The 24,136-nt window shown below is 47.9% G+C and overlaps 1 protein-coding gene across 4 annotated transcripts in view; it reads right to left on the bottom strand.

Annotated features, from left to right (window-relative positions):
* INCENP (inner centromere protein) overlaps positions 1–24,136 on the bottom strand; it is a 675,150-nt gene that overhangs the window by 600,002 nt on the left and 51,012 nt on the right. The window contains exon 1 of one of the 4 annotated variants that reach the window (XM_069623902.1): positions 22,707–22,904. The exons of 2 other annotated variants lie outside the window; for them this stretch is intronic. The gene's annotated coding sequence lies outside the window, so the exon portion shown is untranslated. Of the gene's footprint in view, positions 1–11,452; positions 11,473–22,706; positions 22,905–24,136 lie in introns of those variants that run through there. One more of the 4 variants, XM_069623904.1, reaches the window with a different exon arrangement.

Here is a 24,136-nt window from a genome sequence, read left to right as displayed (position 1 = left end):
ATTACAGACTGGCGAAGCAAAGGTGAGATCCCCTTTAACAGCGGGAGCAGAATCGAGAGAATCCTCCATAGCTGCCTGGCTTTGAAGTCCCCTACGTGTCATTCAAACGTGACAAAACCCAATAAAGAAAACGAGAGAACTTGAGAGATGAAAGTAAATAAACTTTTTAAAAAAACAACAAAAACTCAAAGGCTGAGTTTCAATATGTAGCAATTCCAGTAGAGAAATAAAATAGCATGTGGAGCAGTCTGAGATAATAAGCACCAATATTTTAAAAAATGCACTGAATTCAGGGAGCAGCTTAAAACCAAACACTGCCCCAAAGCACTCTTGAAAAAAAAAAAAAAAAAAAAACAGATCGGTATGGATCTCTGTCCGACAATTGCAAAATTGTAAGTACAGGTATTATATAATTTTTTTTTTAATATTAAAAGAGTGTGCTTTATACCAATATAGGATTAAGGAATAGCTTCATTCATCAGCAAAACCCAATGGTGCATTCAGTCTCAGGGTAGGGAACGCCCGACAGCTTATGGCGCTGCCAGAGTCCGACTCTCCACCCCTTACCCTGAGAACTGGAGGTGGTAGTGCAAGAAAAGTTACAGCTTAGGGCCCAGGACCGAGTTACTCACAGGTCACAGCCAAACAGCAAAACAGAGGCTCCAGCCCTAACTGCCTAAAGGGCTTATCGCCACAAGGGTGGTTGGGCTGGCAATTTGTAGTACTGATCAGTCACGTGATGCGTCATGTGTCTGTATTAGGCCCCGCCTCCTCCAGGAGCAGGAGAAGCAGCAAGAGCTTGGCTCGCAGTGCTGCTCAATTCGAGGTAATTGCAGGCAAGTTGGACCGTTGAAACATTCCAAGCACAATGCGCTCTCACTCAGGGAAAATTAGTTTAACCAAACATTAACACACCATTCACATTTAACTATTATGGATACATATGAAATTGCAACATCGTGCCCAGAAAGGAAAAAAACTGTCTCCAGCATGGATTCACATGCTCGAATATTCAGGCTGGGAATCCTCAAAAAAAAAAAAAAAAAAAAAAAAAAAAAAAAAATAATAATTTCTGAACTGTATTTCTCCTAACAACCAATCACTGAGCTCTGGGTCATACTGCCCAGCCAATGACTGCCCTCTACCCAAGCCCCTTCTCTGGCAGCCATTTTCAGAGTTGGTAGCACAAAGTGGCAGTAGGACCAAGAGACGAGCCACAGAGGGGCAGGCGGGAGGGTTTGCATGTGAATCCACGCAAGACCCATGCTGGAGAACAGTTCAAGCATCTCTTACCTCTTCACCAGGCTCACCTTCAAGCGTACAGGTTGTGAAGCACTGCTTGGCCAACTCTTGACTCCTCTGGAATCCCAGTCGACGCAGTAGAATCTCGTGAAGGTGTGCATCGACCTTCACTTAGCAGCCCTGCAGATGTCCAGCAGGGGCACACCAGACAAGAATGCCGATGTAGCAGCGATTGCCCTGGTGGAATGGGCTCTCGGACAGCCAGGCAGCAGTCGGTTTGCCAACCGGTGACAGTAGGTGATACAGCCGGTGAGCCATCTGGAAATAGAAGCCTTGGACAGGGCCTTCCCATGGTTCACAGGACCAAAGTTCACAAAGAGCTGAGAAGTCTTCCTGAAACTTTGTGTAGGCCACAAAACTTCAGCGCTCTAGCCACATCCACCGAGTCCAAAGTCCTTTCAGCCAGAGAAGGAGTCTGGGGAAAAAATAAAAACACACCGGCAACACCAAGGGCTCATTTAGATTAAAGTCAGACGGCACCTTAGCCATGAAGGAGGGGTGCGTCCGCAGCATCAACCGCGTCTCATGGAAAGTCAAGTAAGGTGGTTTACAAGGGAGAGCCTGGATCTCACCCACTCGTGCAGAGGCGAGGGCCACGACAAAAGCGGTTTTCCACGACAAACTTGAGTGGAACAGAATGCATAGGCTCGAATGGTGGTCGCATGAGCCTAGTTAGTACCATATTGAGCTCCCACCCCGGGGCCGGAGCCTTCACCAGCGGGAACGAGCAAATAGTCCCTGGACGTCCTGCGATGACTTCGCATAATTCACTGAGCACCCCAGAGCCAGTCCTAAGGGTAGACTCTGGGTGCTGACTTCAGCCCGAAAGGAAGGGCCTTGAATTGGTAATGCTTCCCCTGACCGATGAAGCTCAAACTTGGTGTCCCTTGTGAATGGGGATGTGGAAGTACGCATCATCCAGACCCAATGACGACAGTAAGTCTCCCTCTTCTAGCTGTCTGAGCACGTGTTGAAGAGTGACCATTCAGAACTTCTGGGAATATGTATTTGTTTAGTCGTCCTAGGTCGAGAATGGGCCTCCAGCCTCCCAGTCTTGTTTCACACAGGGAAGTACCTAGAGTAAACTCCGGAGCCCCGGAGTCGCTTTGGAACTAGCTCCATCGCCCCTTTCTTTAGCATGGCCCGAACCTCCAGCAGCAGCTGAGACATGGTTTCCTGCTGGGCGACCAGTGGTATCTGGGGGCACTTCTGTTGTAACTCGAGGTGTTTCCGTGGGCGAGAGCGTCCAGCACCCAGCGGTCGATGGAGATGGTCATCCACACGCTGATTAAGTTCGCCAGCCGGTCTCCCACCGGGGTGCACGTCCGCCCTGCCGGCCGGTTCATTCTTGCTTAGAGGTCAACGGCCCGCCTTGGGGTCCCTGGCAAGGACGACCTCCTCGGTCCATGTTGGTCTCTTGGGCTAAGGAGCAGGAGGGTTGGCGGTAAGAGGAGCCGCCCCAGCCATAACCCTTCGAAGAACGGGGAGGCTTGCCTCCTGAGGACCGAAAGGACAGCCATCGGTGCTGTAGCGTGCCCAGGGCATGTGCAGTCTGTCTGCCTTGATGGCCTGTCCAGACTTCCCGGACAGATGTCTCCATCAAAGGGAATGTCCAAAAACCTTGTCTGGACCTCATGTCGAAAATTGGCGACCTTAACCAGCCACAGTGGCGAAGGCAAACGCCATTGCCCATCTGTCAGAAACCTGCATCCGCGATGTCAGTGGCCACAGTGATGGCGTAGTTCGACGCCACCTCACCCCCCCCCCCTTGTAGAATCTCCATTGCTTCTGACCTCTTATCGGTCAGGGAGGGCGTTGGCGGCCTTGATGGTAGTCGGTAGATAACTCAATTTCCTCGCCCCCATCCCCCAACATAGCCAACATCTTTCCCCTGGTGTACTGTATGGAGGGGTGGACGCTGCCAAAGACAGAGCCCGACAAATTCTTTGCCGCTGCAGAAGCCACCGAGTCTAGCAACGCCTGGGCTCGCAAGCACTTGAGCGTGGAGTCCGGCACCCTGGACTACTTCTCCAAGCGGTCCCTCTTTGCAGGGGCCGTAGAAGAGTACTTGAGCACCAGTCCTTCATCCCAAATGTCATCCAAGGGATTGAAAGGATGGTCTTCCCCTTTGCCTTGCAGTGCAGGCATAAGAAGCCTTCCTTCTCCTCTGGCACGAGCTGAAGAGCACCAATGCTCTGGAGATCATTGCCTGAAACAATCCCATCTCTTACAGGGGAGAGGATCTGGGAGGAGGAGACGGGAGGTCCCCCATCCCGTCATCGTCCGTGCCTGTCAGCATGTCAAACTGTCTCGCCTGTAGGGGTGCAGCAGAGAAGGTGACAGTTGGCAAGGAAGCAGCAGATGCCTCTTCCTCTTCTTGGATGGCAGTTCCCCAGTCAGTAGGCCAGATGGCATCGGCGAAACTGGGAGAGTAGGCAGAGGCGTCACCAGCATCCTTTTCTGTATCTCAGATACGAGAGTATGAAGGGTGGAGAGAATGTCCATTGAAAGGTCCCTAGGTTGCTGTTTTGTAGAGACAGGCTGGGGCGTAGGAGCAGGGCCAGGGCACTAGTCTTCCTGAGGCCCTACATCGCTTCCCTGAACGGTATCCGTCGTCGGCACCCTCGTTGTAGGGCGCGACTCCGACATTTCTCTCATCGCCACCCTCCTCTGGGATGGCCTGGAGGTAGATTAGTACTTTCTCAGCAGAAGAGATATCTGTGTCCTGGAGGACTTCAAAGCGCTGCCCCCTATTCCCCTACACAGACATGCTTGCCTTTAGAAGGGCACCCTGCGGGTCCGCCCCCGCAGCCTTCGAAAGGCACTCTACTACCACCTCGATGGATGGAGCCGCTTTCGTCCGGTGCACCTGGGCTTTCACGGTCAGGCCAGGCCGCTTGGCCTTTGCAGTCGCCCCAGACGTCTTGTCCCGTCTTCTCCTTGGGGGTCAGCTCGGAGGTCTGGAACCCTTTGGCCTTCTCCACCAAGAATAGGCGGGACGCCATGCCCAGTTTGTTCTTCTCCTTGACATAAGGCAGTGAGGACCACATTCAAATCCCACTTGGGATGAGGGGTCCGAACCGGCGGAAAAAGAAGACCTGCAAATGGTGTTGCCAGTGAAATAGAGCAACTGTCTGGACAGATCAAGGCGCAATGGCAGATAATTATGTCCTGCACGACGAGACATGGATGCCAGAGGCTGCAATGTCAGATATAAAAGACAGATACAGTCAATAGAAGCCTGTCTGGGATCAAGTGGTTTAGCTAGACACCAATGAACAAAATTGGAGCCATTTGCTCCTGTATTGAACTATCGTAGAGGGCTTACGTGCCGCTTGAAGTATACGCATGTTATCCTCAGAGAGGTTGAACTGCACGCTAATGATCGGAACTCAGGTACCAGGCCACCAAGCTGAAGGATTGTGGGGAGGCGTCCCCCAAGGAAGACACAAACACACAGTCTGTCCCCGGAAGCATAAAGAGGAAGTTTCCCATTTGCTGAGGTTGGAAAGTGGTCCACCGATGGATAACCCCATCGCTGGAAGATCTTGGTGAGAACATCAGTGTTCATCTCCCACTCGTAACAGAATGGCAGCTGAGTGAGTCTGCAGCCACAAGGATGTGACCCAGAATGTGCACAGCCTGAAGCCAGACATTGTGTTGATAGCCCAATTCCAAATTTGGATAGCAAGGTCCACCAGAGACTTGGTGCCCCCTGTTGGTTGATGCAGAATATTGTGTACAAATTCAAGAATATTGTGTACAAATTCAAACCACACTGTTGGTGCTAGAGGGTTGAAAAGCCTCGAGCGCCAGAAAAACTGCCAGCAGCTCTAGGTAATTGATATGGGACCGCCTGTCCTAGGGCATCCACAAATTGTACATCTAGAGGTGGTGCAGTGTCGCTCCCCACCCTAGGAGGGAGGAGTCTCTAGTAACATTTAAACACTTAAAGTCTGAACACATTCCTGAAACTCAGCCAGCCCCTTCCACAGCTTGACATGAACTGCCGCCAGGATAAGCTCAGTATTAGCCGGACGCAGCTGAAGGGCCGAATTGAAAAAAAACTTTGTTCCCCAATGGCATCAAGAAGCTGGTCCTCCTTGGAAAGGATCCAAGACACTGCAGTGGAAGATATAGAAGACTGCTTTGACTGGAGCACAGCTGCTGCCATCACAGTCGATGAGGGAAGTGGGCATGCAGTCAAGGAGGTCTTCAGACGCATGTAGCGAGCATCAATTTTCTTGTTTAAGTGTTGCCCCGAATTAGGGTTTTCCCATATCTTGGAGGCTTCGGCCAGGACATCCTTTTGGAGGAATAGGCCAGTGCGCTCATGTCAGAGTAAAGGCTCCAGACAGAACACCTTCCTGTGGAGCCAGAGGCTCGAGTATTGGGAGGACTAGCAACGCCATCATATCCACAACCCGGTCGTGAAAGGCTCTAATAGAGCACGGCGGGTCGTCGCTATCCTGGTCCGCTTGGTCCTCATCCAGTGTGGCAGGAAAAGAATCCTGATCTGCAGCACGTGGCACCTCAGTCCCAGACGGCGGGTTTGACTGCACCGCAGGAGTCTTCAGCACAAATGACAGTGAAGGCAGAGGAGACAGTGGGGGGGCCTCACTGGTGGAGGAGGCGTCACGACCGGGACCTGCAAAGGAAGTGCCAGAGAAGGGGGCGGTTCAGGTGGCTTAGGGTACATTTCCTTGAATATTTATTTATTATTTTTTACATTTGTAAAGCGCACTGCAGCCCTGAGGCATAGAGGCGCTGATAAGTGGTACGTAAGAAGGCTTGATTAAGGGTTACAAAAAAGCCACCCCAGACGAGTTCTTAGAATATACATACAGTGGTACAGGGTAGCGAAACAAAAAACAGGCACATTATTTGAAGAGACTAGTCTTGATGGCCTTGCGAAAGGCAGTGTGAGAGTCGAGTCGTCTGATGTGCGGTGGAAAGGAGTTCCAGAGGGTGGATGCCATGGTGGGAAAGCTCGTGCCACCAGCACGCACTCTGCGGGTTTTTGGCACAGTTAGTAAATTGGAGTAGGCCACTCTGGAGGGCCTGGAAGCACAGGGTTTAGAAAATCTCTGGACGAGATATATAGGGGCCTGATCGTGAAGACGTGTGTAAGGGCAAGGGTTTTGAACAAGAATAAATGCTTAAAGTATGCCTTCATTGGCTCAGAGTGCACAAGCGTCTGAAACTTGCCAAAAAACGCATCCTCAGAAGAAGGCCAAAAAACGCATCCTCAGAAGAAGGCCTAGGCACTGGAGTGGGTAGAGGCTGCTCTGAAGGGGCATACCAAAACGTGAAAAGGCTGCTCACCCCAAATACAGGCAACTCGGTACCAGCAGTTGTGAACGTTGGTGTGAGGGGGTAGACAAAATGGCTGCTGTAGATCGTGGGGTTGGACCACCATTTTGTTAATTCATGAGGCTGTGGTCACCACAGGGGTATCAGGGGACTTATGTTCCATTTTAGGCTTGTGGTAAGGAAACTCAGCAGAGCAGGCGCTAACAGATCTAGAGGGCTTTTGCGACCCGACTGCTGATAAATTAGCCACTGCTGAGGGAAGCTCATCGGAGCCAATACTACAAGACTTAAGGTGTTGAACCAGCTTCTTTGCCCCCTCAGCAGGATCGGTTCGACCACAGGTCTGAGTCACCCCCTGAAGCCAGAGCCCTCGAAGGGGGGCCCCCTCAATCTTGCTGGTCTTCGCCCCAAAACCTCCTCAGGAGGTACCCCCGGTACTTTTAGTCACCTTAACAGGAACCTCGAGCCGAGACTCAGAACACTTAGTTCGATTAGAAAACCTCGGGACTGACCTCGGTGACAATGGCCCCAGACGTACTGGGCCTAACTTTAGCCCCCAAAAGGGGAACCTCGGATGAAGATCCAGTCCTGGCAGCCCCCTTGCAGGGGATCTCAGAGGAAATTCTGGCACGCCATTTATCCCTTTCGGGACACCTCAGGGAGATCCCTGGTAACAGCCACTTTAGCCCCTCCCAGACCGCGAAGACCCCGGGAAGGAGTCCCCTGACCGGGATGCCCTAAAAAGGAACAAACTTACCGGTCGCTTCCTTTTTTCTTCAATGAACTGCTGTAAACGTGATGGAGGAAACTGCTGAACACCTCTTCCCACCTGACAAGCCGACGCTGAAGTGCCCGGACAGAGAGGGAGTCGCAGTAGAAGCAAGAGTCCCACCGGTGTTCCGGCCCCAAGCTCTCTGGGCACAGAGGGTGGGGAACCGCCCCGGGAAACTACGTTTGCCCGATTAACAGGACACGGTCCCAGACACTCTGAGCAAAAAGAAATATTCCAAGATGCAGGTGCGCCTGACTGAGGCGAAAAAGACCCAAGGGCGATGCAGCGCTCAGGAAGACGGAGATGCAATCACGTGCGGTGGCCCCGCGTAAAAGAAAAAAAAGTTCATTTTTTGATGCTTTAAAAGTGCTCTGGTCCCATCCTGATGGGCAGAATGTCCCACAAGTATGAAGGAAAGGGGACGGGACATGGAATTGTTTTAGGATTGTGCTAAACATGATCTTGCATGCCAATTCACTTCATTTCACACAGTTACATGTGCTATTGGATTAGTGTTTTGGAAAGTGGCGTGCTCTCTGCCCATACAAAGAACAGTATGATTCCAAGGCCACACAAGGGAAGCACTTGTAATCTGAAACATGTGTTCAATTTATAATTAATAAACATTTACTCCGTGAATTAAAATAGACTGCGTGATGACAGATGCTGTCACAGAGCATGTGAACAGGTTCGAAGGCCATGGCAGATCATGCCCTGGTTCAAACTCTTAATACTGAACCCTGGAACATGGTGTATGGGAGAAAACGTGTCGGAAGCTTGCTGACTGAGAATAGAAATATGCAGACCCAACTGTTAAAAGATGCTAGAACAATAAAAAGCTTGGCACAGTGATCTGCCGCCACCTAGAGGCTTCATGCACAGTGCTGCATCTTTACTATAAAGAAGTATTTCCTGAAGAGGCTCACCCGCCCGGACTAGTAGAACTAAAATGATACACCCAGGGTCTATCATACCTGCTACATTACGTCCCAGGGCAGGCACCACCACCTTTTACTTCACTATAGATTCCTCTTCCCCTTTGTATACACATTACATCTGCCTCCTACTGGAAAAGGCGGTTGTATTAGCGCCCTTGTTTTGAATAACTTCTCCCCTTTTCTTTAGTGTGGCAGGTTTGCATAATACCTAGCCATAGTCTGAATCTGGGCAGCAGTTTGAGACGGCCATGTAGACTCATAGGTCTGAATGTCATTCTTTAGAGGAGGCAACAATCAGGTAACAATCCCTCTACAAAGTGTGAACAAAATGCTTTCTGTCCCTCGGACATGTACATTCCACTGAACGAGGTAAAAGCTTCTTCCTTTCGTGTATAATCTTTCAACCAACTCCCCTTCGTGCATGCACGCAGTCAGTTTATCCCAATTTGTTTGCTTGCGGGGAACCACTTGCTGGATACATGTGATCAACAGTGCTGGAAGAGCCATTTCTTTGGACAATTCCCCACTCTTCCCCCTTTCACTCACTGCATCCGTCAGCTCATCCCACGTTCTGACAGGATCTAAACGGTCTAGCATTATGCATTGGCACTATTTATCTGCTGCCATAAGGCATGAAAACAACTGATCTATATCTCCCAACGTGAGCAGAATGGTTTTAAGAACCCGGTCCGGCTGGGTGTACCAATGTTCTGGATTTTGTTTAACATCTGGATAATCTTTAGTGAAAGAAACTCCATCCTATTCCAGGGGACATGAACCTGGTGTGTTGGATTATCACTATCAATACCAGAACTTCTGTCATGGGCAACGTTTGACTAACCATAGACTGTTGGGGCATTTATGGTCCAAAATAAAAATGTTGACACTATTGCAGGACAGAAGTTTGAATCAAGCTTACACCCATGGATTGCTTGCTTTATGTCCTTATCGCTCGGGAGGGGGGTACACTTCACATTTGCTCTTTTATGCAACAGCCACATTTGTTTGCATAGCTTTTTTACTATTTCAAATATAAGAGCATCTCGTTGTTGGGGCACATACACTTTGGCTTGTTCTATTCCTTCTACCCAGTTGTTGATCCATGCCAACACTACCCTTTCTGCAGTTTGTGTCGTAGATTGTAATCCTGTGGGCACCCGGTGGCAAGGAGAGCCACTCATCACCAGATATCCTACCATTTTTAATGTTGAATGGTTAAAAGGCCTTCCCACCCTCCACCCCCACCTGTCTCATCCTCATAGGTCACTATTGATTCGGGTGTCGGGGATGAGGGACAAGCCTTGGCTAAATGCACACCCGTAACTCATTTTACCTTCACAGGCTCCCTCTCCCCAATCCTCCTTCATCTCTGTATGATCATGTGTGTGCTTCATCCTTTTTGGATTGTGGTTCATGGTTGTTAATCTTTACGTCTCCGATTTTCGTGTAGCATAATAGTTGCATCGTTTATATGTTTCCCATGGCAGGGGGTCTAATAACCTTAGCGGCTAACATTTCCCGTAAATATCCTTTTTTTCTAGGTCAAAAGACCCATGTACGGAGAATTGTAAAATCAGGGTTGTTTGGAGTGTATTTATGCCATTTGCACAAAAACCCCTACACCCAAACCATTCTTGATCATCAACTGCCATCCTGGCGTACCTTCCAGGTTAGTAGATTCAGGTTTTTCCAATTCTGAATGACCGACAACATTGCAACCCACAACATCCTTTAGTGCATGAATTTCCCCAATTCGGTACAGTCACCATCGCTTGCGATCACAAGGTTGCATTGATATGTCCCACTTAACGCAGTGCGCCCACATTCCATACAAAATACATGCTCATTTCATAATCCATCCATCGGATGCAACCTGTGTACATAAATTGTATTTTCTCTTTGGCCCATTTAACAGTTTGCTCCGGTGCATGTACTCCAGTACTTGCCCGGTGGATCCATTTACCAATATCGTTAATGGTACGCCTGGCACTGATTAAAATGATAATTCTTCCAAAAATATTTTATCTCTTTAATACAATCCCAGTGTGGGCAGGACAAGCCTTCTTTAACAAGATACAAGGAGCATGTGCGAACTTCATATGGAAGGGGCAATCTTGAATGAGTTAGAAACGACTCACTGAACATTGAGAGTGGTGGGCTAGCCGCACCTGACTTAACTCTACTTCCTCTCAATGCAAGCCAAATACGCAGCATACTGGACAAAGGAAGGCCCCCAGAGCATTGCACATAGTGCCAGACACACAAAGAGGGTACCACAGGGCTCCTACACAGGATAGCAGGGAGGGGCGGAGTGTTAACACTATGAATCCAGCGCACGTGACTTGCAGAGCATGGGACAGACTAGCTGGTAACTCTAGAAACAGTACTCTACCACCCTGGGATGCCTATACGGGATGCACCCTACCTACCCCCGATGCAAGATGGGACACAGTCTACAAAGTGGAGGGAGAGAGGCATCGTACGTCGCAGATTGTGTTAATTGACAAACACGTCGTTAGCTGGGACACGATCAAAGGGATCGTGGGGGACAATCAAAGTTGCAATATTTCAAGTTGCGCTCGGCGATGGCCATTATATGGCAGAGCTTCCCTGACGAACCCCCTATGCATCCAAGCCTGGGATACATACTCACCCAGAGTCCAGAGTCCATCGAAGAAATCTGCCTTCACACTCTACAAAATCTCCCTATCAAACAGAATAGTCCAGATCTCGAATGTTAGAACAGGATGGGAACATGACCTAGTGACCACTTTTACAGACACACACTGGACACAATTATGTGGGTTAACAAAGAGTATATCATGTAATTACAGGTACCGGCTGATACATTACAAAATACTCAACAGGGCACACTACACCCCCACCCGACTCAAACGTTTGTATAGCACGGCGTCAGGAAATTGTCCCAGATGTCGATGGGACAATGCTGGCATACTGCACATGTTGTGGTCCTGTATAAAGCCAAAACATAAAATAAGCGGTGTCGCATAGCAATTTGCTATGCAATTCTGTAGGTTTGCTAATCAAATGGACAGTTGTGTAGCAAAGTTAGCTAATTAAGTTGCCCACTTCAATGAACGCACATCTCACCCTGCATTCCTCTTACCCCTGGTGCTCTCTTCGCCCTCTTTTCTCTGCACACTTCAAGTGCTAATGGAGAGAAAATGCAGCAGTAATCATCTCCTCCACGAGTGCCAAAGGCATGTGTGTCAGTGAGGAATTCACTTTTCAAATAGTTGCAATCCAGAAGTAATCAGACTCATACTTTTATTAAGCTTTCTAGATCTTGTCTGGGCAAAAAAAAAAAAAAAAAAGAATTTAATATATATATATATATATGAGTCATGCAATTCCATTCTTAAAATGTAAGCTGTAACCTAATGCATAATTACAGTATTAATACTGTAAAACACTATCATCTCCATACTTTACAGTAATGTTTAGGTTAGTGTATCTAAAGGTCAGTGTCAACTATATTTCATTTTGTCGGGGAAGATGCATCATATTTACGAGTGAACGCTTTTGAAAATCTACATGATCAAATGCTTTTGATGACAAACCTTGTTCTGTAACCTGCAGGTTGCAAAAATCTTGTAACTGGTGCTCAACCCATACTCCTCGACATTCTATATTATCACTTTGTTGCTTTATACCAGGTACCCTGAAAGTGAGATGACCACAAACTACAATATTCCACCTAGTTTGCCCAGTTCTCTGCCCGCTACGCAATCCACTTCGCTTAGTCTCTTTCTTGCCTCTTAGATAATGAATACACAAAGCTAACTAGATACTTAAGCAAGGTAGTGACCAGTAGTTCCAGTCTGTACGTCTACAGATCTACTGCAATACCAAACATTGAAGTTAGACTCCAGAGCTCTCTTTGCTTTATGCTTCTATTATATATTACCACCTGTGGAAGACAACTGGCAAAACTGTTTTCAGAGCCTTGTTCATCATAGCAATTTATTTGTGTCCATTGATGCAGCTAAGCTTTCACATTTTACAGTCTCATCTATGGCTCGCAAAGAAAAAGACTTTTCTTTGGGAGCCATAGATGACTCGCATAGTAGAGTACATTTTATGAAGGGCGAGTAGTATTTACAAGAGAAGTTTGAAACTTTTGTTTACAGTAAATGTTGAATACAAGTTTCACTGTGCATGGCTGGCCTCCTGGGGGGCAGCAGTGTGCCAAACAGAATGGGTTTGTAGTAACATGCACCATTTTACAGGAATCGCATTTTAAAATGTGTTGTCTTCCATTCCTATGGGACAAGTGTATTTCTCTTAGGTTGCATAGGTAAACTAAAATTACCCAACCTGCAGGTCCAACTGAAATATCAAGGATTGGCAATGCCCAACTCCTCTCACTAATGTCTTATTTCAGCGGTAGCATAACTGCTATATTGTTGCTTATTTCATGTCTAGGGTACAAGTAACATCTGGTGACATTAACAATATCAGTACAACATTGCTAACCAAATGGGTCTGTTTGCTAATCAAAAAACATTAGCAAACTGTGCTAATCAATTTTTGAAAACTAATTTATGCCCTGGCATGGCCTCGATACTCACAGCCGTTTATGCTTCACCATTGGCATTACGTTATTTTTCAAAAGATGTGCATGTAGGCGATTGATTGACAGATTGACTCACTGTATGAGTGATTAAGTAAGCATTTGTGGAGGATATGGAATTCCAAGTTGTATGAATTTAGATATGGTGGTCATTAGATATTTTCATGCTTGGGACAAACATTGCGTACTAACGCTTTTCTAATGGTCTTTATTACCTCAAAAGTTAATCCAATTTAATGTGGCATAGGAGTTCCCCGTTTTCGAATCACTAAAGGAAGTGCCTGGGCCAATAAACGTGTGCTTTACTCATATAGCCAGTACACATATGGCATGTTGCATTTGTATAGCATCTCCTGCCATTTGTTATTGATTGAGGTGCTGCAGGTAAGGTTGACCCTTCCGAAGATTAGACTATAGTGTAAGACGAGAGAAAGGAGCGCAGCACTAGTAGTTTAAGGAACTGTTTGGGAAAAGCAGAGAGACTGCCTAACGTAGATACTGGAAGACAAAGGGTGGATCGAGAAAGGGTGCAGATTGTATTCCAATTAGTTTAGTTTCTTTATTTATACCGCGCGCCGAACCCTGACTTAGTGGAGGTTACAGCAGAGTATAGACATACAAGATAATAACATAAGTGCAATTGACCAGGTTACATGGTGGTCGAAAGGCAGACAAAAGGATAAAAATACATGTATTAGTGTGTCAGACAGAAATGGAGCTCTTGTTGGCGAGCCAGGACTTTTTGCTCTGAAGGTCCAAAAGGATGGTTCTACTCTGAGGTTCAGTGGTATAGAGTTCCATTGTTTGGCAGCTAGGACCGGGAAGCTAGAGCCGCCTGCTTTTTTTGGGGGGTGGGGGGGTTTGGGGATAATTTGGGGCTGGATAGGCAGTGAGAGTACAGGGTTCTGGTTGGTCTGGTCGAAGTGTGTTTTTTGAACATGCCTGCCAAGTATTTGGGGGCGTCATTAGATAAGCATTTGTGGGCGACGAGGGATCTAAGCGGGATTCTGTCTCGTACAGGGAGCCAATGGGCATCTTGTCTGAAGCTGGAGATGTGCGAGTGCCGCTGTATACTTAAGAGCGGCTCCGAGGGTATTATTCTGTAGCACCTGCAGTTTCTTCAAGTTGCTTTCTGAGGTGCCAAGAAAGAGTGTTGCAGTAGTCCATTTTTGAGAGCACTAGCGCTCTGGCTAGTGTGATGCAACTGGAAGGGTTTGCAAGCATTGATGAGCTTATTTGGATAAGCTGTGGAGGAGGCTGTGGCGCTCACCTGTTTGAGCAAGAGTGCAATCTAGATAGACCGCTTAAGTTTTAATTTCTTTGGCCACTGTGATTAGGTTACCATCTATGTTGATAGAAGAGTAACGGGGCCAGTTTGTTTAGCGGTGGTTGGGAGCCGACAAGAAGGAGCTCAGTTTTCTCGTTGTTGAGGCATAAAGCCATGTTCTGCCATCCAGGCTTGGATCTCCAGGTAGAGGTTGTTGATCCGTATGGAGTCCTCTTCATAGCAACCTGTTAGGGTGATGAGAACCTGGGTATCATCAGCATAATTGGTGTATGTGACACCCAGGTTATCAAGGCTGTGTTACGCTCACCTGATCTCTGTGGGGGCATTGGGGCACGGTTGGAGCCCTCCCTCGGCTTGGCTCCCCTGTATCGGCTGTCTTCCCCAGCTGCTGTGGAGTGTGCTGTTCTGGATGCTGGTATTGCCCCTGTTATTTTGTAATGCTGAGCTCTCCGTCCTGCTTCCTTCAGCAGGGGCGCGTAAAGTGGGCCTAGTTGCTTCACTGGCCCGCGAGAGTGGCGATACAGACCAGCTGCGACCAATCCACTTGAGAGGTAAGTCTTTGATTATGGTTATTGTTGGTTTATAATAATGTCTTTGGCAATGAGTCTTGACTTGATGGTAAGTAATAATTCTTGCAATGTCTCTGCTCTTCCCTATAGGTGTGAAGATGGTAGATCGGAAGCGTGAGCAGATCCGGGGATTCCCTTGAGGATGATGGGACTCTCAAAGTCAACAGGTAAGCTGGCCGTTAAAATTGAATTCAAGACTCAGGTATGGCACGGCCCAAAGTTTGTTATGTATACGATTTCTAACCCATTGTGCGTCTTTCCCCTTGTAGGAGCGGTATGACGGCGTGGAGCAGAGCCTGGATGCTTGAAGGCAGTTCCGCGGCGCCGGATGAAGAGGAGAAGAAGCGAAGCTCCCGCGTCGCTGGAAGTCCGGATCGGGTGAGAAAAGGCTCTGACTCCGATGGCGCTGGAATGCAGGTAGGATGCGGGTACAGCGATGAAGTGGCTGGAATCAGGTAAGGTGCGTCTCAGCGATGAAGCAGCTGGAATCAGGCATGGTGCGCCTTCAGCGATGGAGCAGCTGAAGCCAGGTAAAATGAACCTTCAGCGATGGAGCGGCTGGAATCAGGTAAGATGATCTTCAGCGATGGAGTAACAGGAACCAAGGTGAGGAACAGCGGTAAGCGTCACGCTGCAAAGCAGACTAACGCGAAGGGAGGGTATGTGGTTGGGCTTGCCTTATATAGGCTGGCTCTGGCCCCTCCCTTTGGCCCCACCTTGCCCCTCCCAAGGACTCTGGCACGTGCCTCCTAATGATATTCTATGGCCAAGCCCGGCTCTGATGCACGTGCCTTGCACAGGGTGTGCAAAGCACACCTTTCTGGACTGGGTCCATTTGGACCCTGGAGGTGATGAAGGCCTGGGCACTTGCCCAATGGCCATGACAGGCAGTCAAACAGTAGCTTTGTGAAGATATTGTAGAAGGTTGGCGAGACGAAGGTTGGCGAGGCGCACAAGCCTTGAGGAACGCCACAGAGGATGAGGATGGGGTGGGCTGCAGCCCCCCCGTGAGAAAACCCGGGTGGTTCGGTTGGCTAGGAAGGATTGGACCCAGGCAGTGACCTGGCTAGAGAAAGCAGCTGAGGCCTTCAGATGTTCAGTGAGGATCTGATGGTCGATGAGGTCAAAGGCTGCCAAGAGGTCGAGCAGCAATAGAATGGCTAGATTGCCTTTATCCTTTGCCTCATCCATCTGGATTTTTAAGTCCAGGAGGGCTGTCTCTGTTCCGTGCTTTGGTCTTAAGCCAGATTGTCTAAGGCCCAGAAGGTTGTTCTCTTCCAGATGATTCTGAATTTACAGGTAGGCCACTCTGTCTAAAATCTTTAGGATGTCTGGGACGGTGGTAATTGGCCTATAGTTAGTTGGGTTGTTGCGGTCTAGGTTAGTTTCTTTTTTTTTTTTTTAGAAGAGGCATGACCCAGGCCTCCTTGAGGCTGTTAGGGACTGAGCTTGATTAGGGCTGTTATGAAAGGGGCCAGATTGTTGGCACCTTCCTGAATGATGGAAGCTGGGCAGCAGTCCCCTTGGCATCTGGAGGTCTTGAGGCCTTTGATGATGCTTTCCACTTCTTTTGTTGACACCGGGGTGAAAGAGAAGGGGGGGCATGGAGTTTTAGAGGAGGGTGGTAGTGGCGGGTTTGCTTTTTTGGCAAGGCTGAGTTTATTCTGTTCAATTGTGGATTGTAGCATGGCAATTTTGTCTGCCAAAACTTTTTGGCTCCTCTCACACCAGTCTGCATCTTTCAAGTTTCTGAGGGTGTGGAGGGGGACTCTAGTTCCCCGACGATGAAGAGCTCTTTTGTTCTAGATTTGGCGTTCTGAATTCTGTTGTCTTAAGTCTCTTTTTTGGCCCCGAGGATAAAGGTGTTGTATGTGGTGGCCGCTACCTTGAATAGCGTTTTGTTGGCCTGGTTGGGTGTTTTTCTCCAGGTGGCTTCATCCGCTCGTTTGGTGTTCCGAAGGATTTTAAGCTCTGGGGTGAACCATTTGTTCAAGTGGGCTGCTGGTTTAGCTTTAGTGAGTTTGATAGGAGCGATGATATCTACTGCTGATTCAAGTGTTTTATTATAGAGGTCAGCAAGTTTAACCACATCTAGGTTGGAGTAGTTTGCGGGAGCAAGGATGTTGTGGATTAGAGGGCGAAGGCTCTGCAAGGTGATGTTGCGGTTATTCCTGGTGAGGGTTTGCAGCAAGGTAGCTGGAGGGGTGTTTGGTTGCGTCTTCCCTTTGATGGAGAAGGAGATGGCGTGTGCGATTGGTTCATTTTTGAGGATGGAGGTGGAACAGTTGTGCTCTGCCAACCAGTCCAAGGTTCTGCCTTTGTTGTGTGTTGGGGCTGTGATCCTGTGCCTGAACCCTAGTTGGGAGATAGTGTTTTCCAGAGAGCGCATTGGTGTCATTCAGCTCGCCGAGGCCCAAGTTGAAGTCCCCTAGAAGTATGACTTGAAATCCTTTTTTGGCATTAGTGGTCAGGAGGCTGGATATCTTTGTCAAATGTGGAGAGGAGGCCTGGAGGTCTGTATATGAGGTGCATAAGGATGGTTTGTGTAGCGGAAAGTTGGAACTTGGAGTTAAGCAGAGCGGAAGCTGGACGGAGGGGCCATTCCAAGGCCAAGGGATGTTTTAGCGATAAAGGACGACGACTCCTCCTTTACCCGAGACCCTGTGGTTCCTTAGTACAGCCCTCTGGGATGGTGAGGGAAAGAGCTGGGCCTGCTGCAGCCGGGTTTTAGTGATAGCCAGGAAATGCAGGTTGTTAGCGGAGAGGAGGTCTGCGATGTCAAGTGAATGGGCGACCAGTGATCGAGATTGATGAGAGCACCTTTGATGAAAGGGTGTGCAATTATGCCAGTGGGGGCTTTCTGGGTGTTGTCCCTTATTTGGGAGGAGCTGGCTTGAACTTGGTTATGTTGAGAATGAATGGGGTGTTTTTTGATGATAGACCTGGTGGGTAAGAACCGGGCGCCGAGTCTCAGGTTTCTGTCCTTCACCGGGCATGGGTTCCAGGGTGAGGGGGAACGGCAGCAAATCAGTGGATCCAGTCTAATGGGCTGATGGAGCATTTTGGCTTGAATTGTTTATTATTGACACCATAGTCCTGGTGTATGTGAGATGTTGAGGCAGAGGTGATTGAGGTAGTGGATTCGTAGTGAGGAGGGATGTGTTGGGTAGGAGTAGGTAGAGGGTTGCCGTCAAGGTAAGAGTGGTTAGGTAAAGGTGTGCCATGAACAACTTTTTGGGTCCGGGGTTCACTCGAGTTTGTTCTGTCACAGTATGCTAGTACAATCAGGCTACAACCGGCTAGTTCCAAAAAATACACAATGGGCTACAACAGGAGTTTAAAAATAGGCATAGTGTACTGCAATAGGCTAGTTCAGAAGTAGGCACAGCAGGCTACAACAGGCTAGTTTAGAAATTGGCACCGTAGGCTGGTACTGTCAGGCACAATGGCCAAAATAATTGGAGACATAATGGGCTAATGCAGTGGTGGCATAGGTGTTCGGCACAGTCATAGCATAATATGGGTATGTGCATGTACAGAGCAGCATGTAAAATACATGCATTTTTATTTAATTTACATTTTTAAAACGCTCACACAGCCCGCGGGCATCGAGGCGCTGTTACAGGAATTTGTTGTGTTTTTAGTTATGTAATTGTTTTTTTTGTCTTAGTTGCTATTTATAACGCGCTTATACACCCAGAGGATTCTAAGCACGGACCCGGGGATTGAACCTGCGTTGCTTCGTGTCGTCTTGCTTCCAAGGCGTGCATGTTACCGTTGAGCTATCCTCCCAAGACAAGCATGAGGTCATATAGGTAGTGCAGAGGACCAACAACCATAGCAAGAGAGTGTGTGGAAATACTATACATCGGTGGAGGAAATCACAGCAGTCATGTCAATTACATACAGTATGTCCATGCTTGTGAGTAGGCGTGGATGCATTCAGCGGGCAGTGAGGCAATTTGATAGTTTTTGGCCACGGAGCAACAGCAGACATGGAACTCATTGGGCAGGGTGACCCTAAGCAGGTCGCTCGCTATTCAGCGGGGGGCGGTGCGCTTGGGAGGGGTCTCATGGCAGGTGCTCTCGGCACAGGTGCTAAAAAGGGAAGCAAGGATTGCGAAGGGTCAAGCATATAAAATATAGTCTTACCCTGCGGCTGCATTTGTTGCGGCGAGCGCGATACGGATAGTCATAGGCGGTGAGAAACAGGGTTCTGCGCCCTGCGGCCTCGGGTCGGCCCAGACAGGCTATAGCCTTATGAGGTGAACCTCCCCCAACGCCTTCTGGTGGTGCCGGGCAGTGTAAAAATGGAGCTGGGCCCAATCGGAGCTCGTGTACACGGTTGCTTAGCAACCCATCAACAAATGGTAGAGACTTGACAGCACGACCAAACTCACGGGACTTGGCTGTTTTCTCTTATAGCGGGGCGCCCATAGCAAATTTACTGGGAATACAATTGTAAGTTTGAGGAAATCAGAATAACTGGAAACGTATGCATGCACCCCAGTGAGAATTTTTGATAATTGCCATTCAGTCATAATTGACTCCATGTAGTACCATTTAAGTCTTTACATTTTTTTTAGACCCACATTCAGGAAAGTACTGCTTCCACAATTCCAAAGTATTTATTTGATAGCATCAGCTCTCCCTCTCCCCACTAGAAATGAAAAGGGACATAACCAAGGAGAAACTCCTCCCTCTGCCACTCCCATCTCTTAATGCTGCCTCCGACTCCTGTATTGATCCCACTTCCCTAGCAGACATCTACAACCGTAGTATGCTCACGGCTATAGACTATATCGCCCCCATCAAACTCAGGAAGGCTAAACCACATGCACATCTTAACTCCTGGCTCACACCACAGTTAAGAATGCTCCGCAAAGCTATACGCTGTGCCGAAAATCGTGGAAAAAACACCCTTCTGACAAGCATAAAGACGGCTTCTTCCTTGCATCGCTCACCTACAAAGAAGCCATATCACTGCAAAAAAAAAAAAAAAAAAAAAGACTCCCTTAATAGCCGTATCCTGCAAGCTGACTCAAACACAAAAGGAACTTTTTAAGATCCTTTAGAGCTTGAAACTCCAGCCACCCCTCCTGACACCTGCACTAAAGATAGTATATGGTGTGCCAACATTCAGTCAGCCCTACTGAATAAAATCTCTATCCTACAGTCCAAAATTAAAGAGAAACAAGATAGTCTGAAATTGGACAACCGTCCTTCCACCTCTGGATGGGCCCTCTGTCTAGACTCGTCTAATACCAAACCTTTTGCCTTCTTACCGCTCACTATTGCTGAGTTAGAAAACATCATCCTGAGGATCAAACCATCCAATTGCCAAGGTGATCCGTGCCCTGCTCCCATTGTTAAGGAATCTGCCCACGATCTGGCCCCATTCATCACTTCCTTATCAACTCCTCCTTCAAAACAGGTATTGTCCCCGACAACCTCAAGGACGCATGGGTGATCCCACTGCTTACAAAAACCATCCTTAGACCCGAGCATATCCACTAACTTCAGACCCATAACCACCGTCCCGTTCTTGCTCAAAATCTTAGACCGTGCAGCATACCTTCAGATCCAAGATTACTTGGAATCCAATAATCTTCTAGGTCTTAGACAATCTGGGACTGAAACTGCTTTGATAGATCTAAAAACCCAAATAGAAGTCCTGAAGCACAAGGGCAAATTAGCAATGTTACTTCTCCTCGACCTCTCTGCGGCATTCGATCTGGTCAATCACCAAATCTTATGCAGGCACCTCCACTCTGCTGCCCACTTCTCGCCCTCAGCCACATCCTGGATCAAATCCTTTCTGAGCAATAGATCTATGAGGGTCTTTTCTACGTCCGCAGCTGAAGATCCCTCCCCAATTCACTGCGGCATTCCTGAGGGTTCTTGCGCGTCACCTACACTCTGTCTTTACTAAACCGCTCTTTGATGTACTTGACTATCCGGGTGTCTCCTACACAAACTACGCTGACACCCAGATACTCATTCCCATCACTGGAGACCACTTAGCGGACACCAAGGCCCTTAATGACGTCTACCTGGTCATCCAAGCCTGGATGGCCCAACACCAGCTATGCCTCAATGACGACAAGACGGAGCTCCTCATCCTGGGCACTTCGCAACGCCTTAGCAAACTAGAGCCGTCCTACCAGTCGTTTATCATTGATGGCAATACCATCCAAGTTCCGAAAGACACAAAAACCTTAGGCTTTTACCTTGACGCCTCTCTATCCTTATCTCGACAAACAAATGCCTCTGCATAGACCTGTAAACTCATTGCAGCTTGCAGGCCGTTTCTGACTACTCTGAATAGTGTCACACTAGCCATAACCCTCATTATGTCTAAAATTGACCATGGTAACGCCCTCTACTTAGGAACTAGCCAAGAGAACCTGAATAAATTGCAAATCACCCAGAACAACGCTATCAGAGCTGCCTTAAACATCCCTCGAAACCACCACATCTCCGAATCCAGAACCAATCTACAGTGGCTACCCGTCAAGCAGAGAATTTCACTGAAAACACTTGCCCTCATGCACAAATGCTTGGCTAACAAGTTCCCCCCGTACCTCTGCAGTCGGCTATCCCGCCATGCGCCCACCCGACCTCAAAGAACCTCCCAGACCTACTGTCTATCGATCCCTAGGTTCAAACTCCAAAAAGCGGGGGGCACAAGCTTCCCTGTCCTTGTATCCAAGCTATGGAATGCCCTCACCGTCACCATTATATCTGAAGACTCCTTTAACTCATTCAAGTCCAAAACGAAATCATGGCTCTTCTATCAGCACTGAGACTTGCTCTGTACACCACAGCCCTACAAGCAACGGCCCACAGATCCCGCATGCTGTACACTTATGTCTCCAAGCCCCGTGTCAAACATTTGCTCTGTAAATTATGTCTATTGTTAGATTCACTGAGTATCCTTTGTTTAGAATTATGCATGTATATATGCACTGTATGTAACTTTGCACAAGTTGCGCCCTGGTGCCTCCAGGCCTGATGGTGCGCGTTACAAATAAAACAAATACAAAAATATGAATACATATAGTCACGATAGCAGAGGCCTAACATCCCAATTTTATGTCATCTAAGTACAGAGCTCACCCATATCGCATTCCCATTCTGGCTTAAAGGAGAACCAATCGCAAAAAAGCAATCTGGAATTGGATACTAGACCCACTACAATGCCAGGCAACAATCGAATCTGGAAAGTAAGATAAATTGTGCTTCCAACATAGAACAAGAAAGGTCTTCAAATTTCAAACAATCTTGTATAAAGGAAGGTGTTTCACGTGAGTGCATACCATCTGCCACTACTACATGCAGCAGAGCCCTCGATTATGCGAGTTAACCCAAAAAGTGAAATGTTCTGATTTCATAGCATAACCAAAAACTCGGATAAGAATGCATACACAACAATTGGGTAGATTTTATTTTGCAATTGTTTATGCTGCGGACTGAATGTATGGATAACACTAGCTTCGTACACCCAAAGACTGCCATTCAAGAAATAAATAAAGATCTCACAAAAATAACAAATCTCCGACTGGTGAATTGTGCAGTCATCTATGTGGGACGACTCAGGTAAGCCATCAGTTCAGACACCGCAGACAGTAACAATCCATAACTCAGGGACCTACGAGCTGCCCGTAGCTTAGAAGGGGTAGTGGGACCCAGCATCATGTTGGACAATAACACTCAGGAGAATTCGATTCCCGGTTATACGGATGTAAACGCGAGACCAGCACAATCATGACACATAAAGGATCAGGAGTAGGCCAGTACACATGGGCACAATCCGGGAACCACGGTACAAAATCATTGAACGTTGCACGTCGCTTTAGACCTTACAACAACACACATTCTACCACGTTTTCTGCACTCGCAATTCCTCTCTGCTCTCTCGTATTTTTACCTTTCGCGCGATGCTCATACAACCCGTGTGCCGATGGTCTAATCTGCGCAATTCAATTTCAGCTCCCTAGTTGATCGTCAGAACTCCCACTGTTCTGTTGCTCAGTACCGGATCCGCTCTGCGCCTGTCAAAAATCCGTGGCGGCTCCGTCAGACTCCTGGAGTCACAGGAGAACCCGCTCAAAGACTTATTCAAACTGCAACGGCCGCCAATGCTCTCTGCATTGACATCATCAGGAAACAAGGTTGGCCAATAGGAAGTCGAAATGCTTATGGGGAACATGGAGCAATAGAGTCCGGGTTGGGAGAGAACGTCTTTGTTTATGCGCCAGCCTTTTAAACTTGCAAGAGGATCTTTTCACTGCGCACGACCATCAAACTTTTAAACCCATCGTTCCGCTGGCTACTTCAAAAGGCATATTGTGATACATTTCTGGCACTTCAGGGAGCTTTTTATAATATGCAAAGTAATCCCACGGTTTTGTATATATTAGGAATTCGAGCTAAATGTTAACGCGACACTTTGTCAGTTTTGCATTAGAGTTTTTTGTCGGATATTCCGGAATGTTGTATATTTTGTTATTGTGGCCATTTGTGTATTGTGCTGACAGATGTCTTTATTCGAACTCCCTGACTACTTAAGCGCGCCATGTTGGAAAGGTATTACCTTCTATTTGATGGCTGGGCATATCAATTAGGGTGGCGAATATCCCATATTTTTAGCATAGCTCTCAACTCACACGCTTTTGGCGGGTGTCACCCGCCTTGTAAAAAGCTGACTCACCCGCCAAGTCTCCTGCACGCCCATTCATTTCAATGGGCCTCTCACCCCCCAAAAATAAAATCGTGTGTTTTCACCCGCCTTTGCAAAATAAATGGTTGGGAGCTATGTTTTTAGGGACTTTCTTAAGAAATTGGAATGGTGGGTGATGATAAGAAATTAGACGAGTACTTATTGCTGCATGCTATGTGAAAAACAATTAAGATTTTCAAAACATGTTACAGAAAGTCAATTCTATTAATGACCGAAGGTGAAGGATTATTGTTGTGGCCTCTAAGGACGACAGGCCGCTTAGACAGTTCTAACTGGCTTTATTATATATGACAACAAGGGTGAGCTCACTGGTCCATGTGCTGGTCAGTGTTGTGTGGGGGTCTAGTTGTTTGGTCAACGTGAGCGCCGTGACTGTGTCATGACGCTCATGTGCTCCTTTAATAAAAGGGGCTCTGCTGGCGCTGCAAGGGCGGAGAGCAGCAGAGCCCCAGGAAGTGGCAACTCGTGTCTGTGTTTCCTTGGGTTGTGGGCCTGCCACGTGATGTGGCCTCTTGTGTACCGTGGCCCGAGTGCCCTCGGAGCTGCGGCTGTGGAGACTGGGGGTGACACCCCCGCACCGTGAGTCTTGCGCCCGGTGACACCGGGCGCCGTAGGGT

Source organism: Ambystoma mexicanum, chromosome 11, assembly GCF_040938575.1.
Source record: "Ambystoma mexicanum isolate Mex_15411 chromosome 11, UKY_AmexF1_1, whole genome shotgun sequence".
Taxonomy (NCBI): Eukaryota; Metazoa; Chordata; class Amphibia; order Caudata; family Ambystomatidae; genus Ambystoma; species Ambystoma mexicanum.
Note: the sequence above shows the minus strand (reverse complement) of the source record. Positions and strands in the feature narration are given on the sequence as shown.